The sequence below is a fragment of the Anomaloglossus baeobatrachus genome, chromosome 5 (genome assembly GCF_048569485.1).
Source record: "Anomaloglossus baeobatrachus isolate aAnoBae1 chromosome 5, aAnoBae1.hap1, whole genome shotgun sequence".
NCBI lineage: Eukaryota > Metazoa > Chordata > Amphibia > Anura > Aromobatidae > Anomaloglossus > Anomaloglossus baeobatrachus.
In genome coordinates this window covers 519,871,353-519,879,901 of record NC_134357.1, presented here as the reverse complement: position 1 = coordinate 519,879,901, position 8,549 = coordinate 519,871,353, and positions in this window count along the sequence as shown.

The following is an 8,549-nucleotide window of genomic DNA, read 5'->3' as shown; positions in this document are numbered from 1 at the left end:
GATAAGGCTGCGCATCATGTTTTTTCCATCTCCTATATAAGAAAGCCCTTGGTTACCCCTCTCCACCCACAGCAGTTTTTAATTGCAATGAGATGACACACAGTTAGGGTCACAGAGCTAGGGACCCCAATATAGAGATATACCTTGATGAGGTTTTGGGGCTCAGTTACATTGATCAATGCGATTGCTAAATATCTCCTTTTTCCTAATATTCATGGCAGGTATGCAATTCATTATTCACATGTTCAAATTAGCAAGTAGCATTTTTCATTGTATTTTCCAATATTTTTCCATATGCTTGAGGCATTATACTATTATCTAAGTTTGATGTGCAGCCTTATCCTTATATAGTATGTATTTTTTGGCTTGCACTCATAATATATATAGATTAGTGCTCACTTCAGTTATCCTATTCAGTTATATGTATTTTTTTTTCTGAATGTGAACACAGCTCCGCCCCTTTCGGCCATGTTTTTTTCCATCTCCTATATAAGACAGTCCTTGGTTACCCCTCTCCACCCACAGCAGTTTTTAATTGCAATGAGATGACACACAGTTAGGGTCACAGAGCTAGGGACCCCAATATAGAGATATACCTTGACGAGGTTTTGGGGCTCAGTAACATTGATCAATGCGATTGCTAAATATCTCCTTTTTCCTAATATTCATGGCAGGTATGCAATTCATTATTCACATGTTCAAGTTAGCAAGTAGCATTTTTCATTGTATTTTCCAATATTTTTCCATATGCTTGAGGCATTATACTATTATCTAAGTTTGATGTGCAGCCTTATCCTTATGTACTATGTATTTTTGGCTTGCACTCATATTATATATATTAGTGCTCACTTCAGTTATCCTATTCAGTCAAATCAAAAATGTGGCTGAATGAGTATCAAGACTTTTCAGTGCTACAGACAACTACCCACTTCTAATAAGACCAGTTTCAGACGTCCGTGTTTAATCAGGTACCAGTCACACGCATGGTTATGGTCACACGTGTGACATCCGTGTTTGCATACGTGTGACAGGTACCAGAGAAAACACGTGCCTGTGAAATAAAAGGATTTTCCATATTTACCTGTTATCTTTGGCTCTTCTGCCTCCCGCTCCTGACCCCCGCTCATTATATTCATCGATTATTCACAGCACTCAGGACCTTGAAGCCGGAGCATCGCGGGGACAGCGCCGGGCAAAGCACTGCTAAGGACAGCATCGCAGGGACAGGTGAGTATTCTGCAAGCACAGTGAAATCCAGGTCATTGGAGTTCCCAATGAACTCTGATGACATCCTGATGACCCCCGCAACACTCGTGCTACAGCTTCACGGTTTCATCAGAGTTCATTGGCAACTGTGATGAGTCCCCGATGCTGTCCCCATGATGTTCCAGCTTCCAGGTTCTCACTACACACACACACGTATACATTGAGCACATGTACACACATATGTATACACACATAGCAGACACACATGATACACCAAGCACATACATGTATTCACTGAACACACACACACACTCTGCTGTACACACTCTGCTGTACACACTCTGCTGTACACACTCTGCTGTACACACTCTGCTGTACACTCACCCAGTGATGCGGTCCCCGGCACTGAAGTCCCCGGCGCTGCTCCTGCTTCCAGCTCCACAGGGCACTGAATATTCAGTGAGTATAATGAGCGGCGATAAGAAGCGGGAGCAGCATCACTGAAGAGAGGTAAATCTATAAAATCTTTTTATTAAAAAGACCTGTGCTTTCTCCGGTATGTGTCACACTGATGTCACATGGATCACATCAGTGTGTGATCCGTGTGACACCCATGCTGCCGGAGAAAAAACGGACATGCCTGCGTGTGTGCGTGCAGGGTCATGAGAGGTCACACGGTCCGTGTGAAAACACGGATGTATGATTAATAGCAAATAATAACTTGGGTACGTATGGTATCCGTTTTAAAAATGGATGTCACACGTACCTGAAACACGGACATCTGAAACCAGCCTAAAACACATAGGAACAAATGACACAACAAAAAAGGAGATGGAAACTATATGCAGACACTTTGAAGACCTAGGCCAGAAAGTGAAGGAACTGGGACTGCAGGTCATCTCATCCATCCTCACAATGGATGGACATGAAACAGGGAGATTGAACAGGATTCTCCAGGTGAACAACTGGCTGCATCAATGGTGCCATATGCAACATTTTTGATTTCTTGACTATGGAGTGAATTACCTATATGATAGACTTGCTAGAGATGGGTTGCATCTTACGAAAACAGGAAAACACATATTTGGTAGACACCTTGCTACACTCATCAGGAGAGCTTTAGACTAGAGCAATATGTGATGGGAAATTTACATCCAGGAAAAAAAGTAAGCAGCTAATGAATTCTTTTGAGAACCTTGCAGAATCTGCTTCCTCTTATTCATCTGTCTGCACATCTTCCATGCACCCAGTGGGATGTGGTAACTGCACTTAGATACTGGCTGATGAAAAACCCAACAGGTGACCGACACGCCACCCTAGTAATCATGTTGCACATGTAAATAGTAGTTTAGAATCAAGGAAAAATCCCGGCACACACCTATATCGTTGTTGGCTTAATTCTTTATTCACCATCTGAATGTTTCAGCTCATCCAGAGTTTTCAACAGCAGTGAAACAAAAGGCTATTGTCGCAGGTGACAAACAGTACTGTAGTGTCCAGTCAAAGCATTTGGCTGTGCAAAATACTCCCTGACATTCTACTGTTTTTGCTGTCAGTATTCAGTGTACTTGGTAGCTTCTCTGCTGGATTTTCAACCTTTTTCCTTTAAGTCCAAGTGGAGCTCCTCTTCCCTTCAGCTGTTAATCATATTTAATCGTATTTCCTCTTGGGTTTAAATACTCTAATTTTCCCTGGACTTGTGCTCGTGATATTCAGTTCACTCAAGCTCTGGATGCAAGCAGGCAGCTTGCACACAGCTGTGGTGTTGTTGCTGTAACTTTGCTGAACTTCTACCTGAGTCATCTCTGGATAAATAGTTCACGCACTTTTCCCCAGTGTCCTCTTTGTGTCTTCTATAGTGTATAGTGGTGTAGTCAAGAGCTCACTGGTGGTGGCCACAGCTCATAAGGTAAAAAGCTGGTGACAGGTTCCCTTTAATCAAGTGGTACCTGGCAATTATCTGCTGCCCAGCCTACCCTCACCATCAGAGGCTCTAGTGAAGACCAGGTAATCACTTAGCTGTGCCACTCCAGGGTAAGCCCAGCTTGTGGCGCCTGTTTGTCCACACAGACCAGCAAGCTTAGTGAATCCACTGCCACCGTGTGGGCTGCACACTGTTCCATTATTCAATGGCCATGGATCCCAATGGCGAAGCAGATCTTCCCAGTTGCTATAGCTAACAGACTTCTTTTTTTCTTTGGGGGGTCTTTGAGGGGGGAGTGGGAGTACTGTAACACTCTTGCTCTATGACAGACTTTGCAGGTGCCCTGGCATGTTTCATTTCATGAACTTTCTTGGCTTAGTTAGGGTCCTCCTAGACTCTCACCTGTGCCCTGGTATAGACTCTGATTAACTATGGAGAATCACCTTTTTTGAGATCTGAGGGACTAAGCTGAACTTTGTTGGTTTCTCTACTTTAAGTCTGTTCTGAATGCTTGTTGCTCTACCCACGTGGGAGTGCGGTAGTGAACCCACAGGACCCCAGATGACAGTGGCAGCTAACCCCAGAGACGGATAAAGCTTGAGGGAAGGAAAGGACTTTAATGATCAGATCACGACCACACTAAGGGACAGAATAGGTTGCTCAGGCACCTCTCAGAAGGGGAAGATGCCTTATACATTAATTGCTTCTCTACAGTAGGCTGAGAAGCACTTCCAGGTTAAGGAGAACTGATCCTTTAAATCACAGCAGGATGCGGCAGGCATTGCCTAAGGAAGATCCTGGAAGACCTGTTTAGTGCACGCATGTTTCTGGACGAGCAGGCCACAGGTAGAGTGCTGGAGGAGGATCTAGGACTGTGATCCGAGTGAGTACCCAGTATGGAAGGAAGGACAGCGGGATGGGCAGACTGTACGAAGGATAGATTCGGCCCCTGGGAGGAGTAGACCCCGGAATTAGGTCAATAAGGTAATCATATGGTCTACGAGGGGGTGTATGACCAGTACACTGCAGGCAACCAAGAAAGGGCAGCAGGTATTTTGCAGATAACCTAAGGATGCGGAGACTTTACGCACCTCTCAAGACTGTCCCCAATGGAGTACATCACCGGCGCGCCAGTCCAGCACTGGTTCATGTTTCCGTAACCAAGGCAAGCCGAGCAGTACTGAGGGACAGAGGTACGGCAGCGCGAAGAAGGCAATCTTTTCCTTATGAAGGGCACCAATTTGTATCTCCACCTCTTCAGTGATGCTGATCATGGAGTCCTTGAGGAGTCTCCCATCCACGGAGGTGAGGAAACGAGAGTGCTAAAGTGGGAAGATGGGAATCCTGAGACGAGTGACCACTACCAGTTGGATGAAGTTCCCCGCAGAACCAGAGTTGAGATAGGCCACTTCTGATAGCCGAGTACTATCCCAAGACATCTGGACGGACACTGTGAGGTGTAGGGAAGGATCTTTCTCACCTAGAGAGGCCTCCCTTACCTGACCTAAGAGATGGGTTTCACTGCCACAGTAGATACACAAGTTCTTGGCCAATCTTTCACTCTGCCAGATCTTTGCTATCTTGATTCGGTCCACCTCCATTGGCTTCAAGATTGCTGGAATGGAGGACACACTGGCATAAGGAACCGAGGACATCAGGAAAGTAGATACTGGGCACGACAGCCTCCTCTCTTGGATTCTCTCACATTATGTTCCTGAAAGTGCAGGTCAATCTGAACAGCCAAGCTAATGTGGTCGTCTAGAGAGGAAGGTTAAGCGCGACAAGCCAACTGGTTCTTGATCTTACCAGATAGGCCTTCCCAGAACGCTCCGACCAATGGCTCATTAGACCACTGCAGCTCAGAAGATAGGGTGCAGAATCTTATTGCGTATTGACCTACGGTGAGGTCCCCTTGCTGCAAGTCAAACAATATTTCAGTGGTGGATGCAATGCTGCCAGGTTCATCAAATACCCTCCGGAAGTTCTCCAGGAAGAGAGGCAGGTCGGAGACTAGTGCATCAAGCCTCTCCTGATATAGATTGACCCAGTCCAGGGCCTCAGCCTCTAGGTGTGAAGCCAAAAAGGCCACTTTGGTGGCATCAGTAGGAAACTGCTTCGACAGGAGACGGAATTGCAACAGGCACTGATTGAGAAATCCACGACACAGGCGCTGGAAGTGAAGGCCACATGACTGATGGCGTAGAAGCTTGGCAAGCCGCATTTTGCAGGGATGTCAGTCATTCGTTCAGGGAAGCAAGATACTCCAGTACCTGACCTTGCGTACCTTCTTGGCAAGAAAGTTCTTGTTGGAGGTTGGAGAGTTGAGTGTTGGTGGTTGTGGGATCTGCCAACTGCAGAGAGTTCAGTCAAATGTCCATAGCCTGCAGAACAGAATGGTCATGAGTCGGTGTTGTTCTTCACGCACATGGGTGAGTTCTCATTGGGCTGGGAACGCTGGGTCAGTGGAATTCATGGCCTGACCAAACTGTTGCGCTACCCACGGGGGAGCGCGGTAGTGAATCCACAGGACCACAAAGGACTGTGGCAGTTGACCCTAGAGATGGTCTAGGACAAAGCTTGAGGTAAGGAAAGGAATTTAATGATCAGAGCACGACCAGAGACAAACAACAAAAGGTCCAAGGGTAAAGTCCAGAGTGCAAGTACAGCAAATACAGGAACAGTCCTAATATCCGTAGGTATGGCAGAGTAGCAATGCACAGAAGGTATGACCTAAGCACCAGCGAAATCCGTTCCAAAGTGGAACCGAACCAGGCCTAGATCCAGTAGTAGGAAGGATGGTGACACAGACAACTACATAAGGACTTTCTCTGTCTGTGCTTGATCTGATCCAGCGAGCTGAAGCGCAGTGATCACGGTCGGACAGGTATGGACTCAGTGGGGCGCAGGGACCCAGATAAAGACTGGAGCAGCAGACAGGCACGGCCAGCTCTGAGAAGTGACAAGGTACAGAGATTTAAGAACAGGAGCAGGGTTAAGCAACGAAGACCGGGAACCGGGATGGGAAGCAACGCCACACTAAAAGACAGATAGACATTGCTCAGGCACCTCCCAGAAGGGGAGGATTCCTTATATATAGATTGCCTTTCTGCAATAGGCTGAGAAGCACTTCCAGGTTAAGGAGTACTGGCCCTTTAAATCACAGCAGGATGCAGAAGGCGTTGCCTAATGAAGATCCTGGAAGTCCTGTTCAGTGCACGCACGTTTCGTATTGAGCAGGCCTTAGGCTGAGAGCTTGAGGAGGATACAGTACTGTGATCCAAGAGAGTATCCTGTATGGAAGGACAATGGGATGGGCAGACCGTACGGAGCTGCGTTCTGGCTCCCGACACCCCTGCCTAGTAGGGGTTGGACCCGCTGGTCGGGGCATGACAGTGCTGGGGTTTTGTATGCAACTTGATCTGGGTCTTAGCCTCACCTGACCTGACCTAAAACCTATTGAGAACTTGTGGGCCCTTAAACAGAAGATTTACTGTGAAGGAAAGCAATCACCTCTCTGAACAGTGTCTGGGAGGCTGCAGTTGGTATTGCACAGAAATGTAATTGTTGACAGATGACAAAAGTGACAGACTCCTTGTATGGAAAGCTTATGACTGTTATTTAAAAGAAGAGGATAAATTGGTCACTTATAATTTTATAAATATGTTAAAAATATATTTTTGAACATATTGAGTTGTTTGGTTATTTTCCCTCTAATAGGTGAAATTAATCACTTGAGAGGGATAATTTTATATTTTTCAATTAGTTAAATAATTGTTGGCTAACACTTCTTCACAGAAAGATATTCTGAAAGACAAAACTTCACTTTTATTTTTTATAAATATTCAAATTTCAAGATTATTACCATTTTGGATTGAAAGACAGCACTATAGTTGTTCAAAAATAAATGTAATCATCACTTCAAAAAGCCTAATAATTGTGGACAAAGTGTATGTACAAATGTAAGCTATTTAAAGGGGTTATTCGATCTTTGGGGTTTTTTGGCTGTAAGGCTATGTGCCCACGGGACTCTGTACCCGCGGATTTTGCTGCGGAAAACGTGTGGATTTATCTGGATTTTCTAGATAAATCCGCAAGTACAGACCCTCCCCATGTTAGCTTATGGAATATGGGGAGTGTCTGTGTCCATGCTGCGCTATGTGTGGCTGCGGAATTTGCCGCGGATGTCCCGCAGCCGCACATAATTGCATGTCAATTATTCCTGCGGAATTCCCAGCCCTCTACTATGGAGATAGAGGCCGGGACTTCTGCAGGTAAGTCTCATGAATGTCCGCAGGTTTTCCGCAGATATTTTGCTGGAATCCCACAGCTATGTATAGCTGCGGATTCCGGGGAGCTGCTGCGGGAAACCTGCGGCCATACCTGCGGATATATCCGCAGATGCGCGCTCCCGTGGGAACAAGGCCCCGTTACACGCAACGACATCGCTAACGAGATGTTGTTGGGGTCACTGATTTCGTGACGCACATCCAGCCTCGTTAGCGACATCGTTGCGTGTGACACGTACGAACGACTGCTAATGATCACAAATACCTAATCGTTGATCGTTGACACGTCGTTCAAATCCCAAAAATCATTGATGGTGCTGGACGCAGGTTGTTCGTCGTTCCTGAGGCAGCACACATCGCTACATCTGACACCCCTGGACTTTCATGCGGTTGCTCTCCGCCCCTCTGCTTCAATTGGACGGCTGCCGTGTGATGTCGCTGTGACGCCGCACGGACCTCCCCCTTAGAAAAGTGGCAGTTCGCCGGCCACAGCGACGTCGCTAGGCAGGTAAGTCCGTGTGATGGGTACTAGCGATATTGTGCGCCACGGGCAGCGATTTGCCCGTGACGCACAAACGACGGGGGCGGGTGCTTTCACGAGCGACATCGCTAACGATGTCGCTGCGTGTAAAGCCCCCTTTAGGCTAAAACCTTACCAGCAGATAGCTTCTTACTACCTGTTCAGCCCTGCACTAATCTGTTTTGGCTCAGGCAGCGATTCTCCATCTTCATTTAACCTCACATCAACAGTACAGCTCTTTCTCTTCAACATTGCTGTCAATGGGATATCACTTAATATAATCCCAATTGACAGCCAGCTCTCCACAGTTAGGCAGTAGGATGCTGGCTGTTACTCTGCCTATAATTGGCAAAGACGCCCCATCAACAAACCAAAGCGGAAAAGAAGGGACTGCCTTTTTGACTTGATGTCACTAGAAGCAGGGGAATTGTCAGAAGGAGCAGTCTGAACCACTCTGAGGTTGAAGACAGCGTCGCAAACCAGAGCCAGCATGTAGTTAGCAACAACTTGCTGCTATTTTAGAAGCCCAATACCAAAGCCCCCTCCCCCAAGTCCCAGTTAATCCCCTTAGTACACATACTTGAGATGTAGGTGATAAATTTTGAATTTGTTT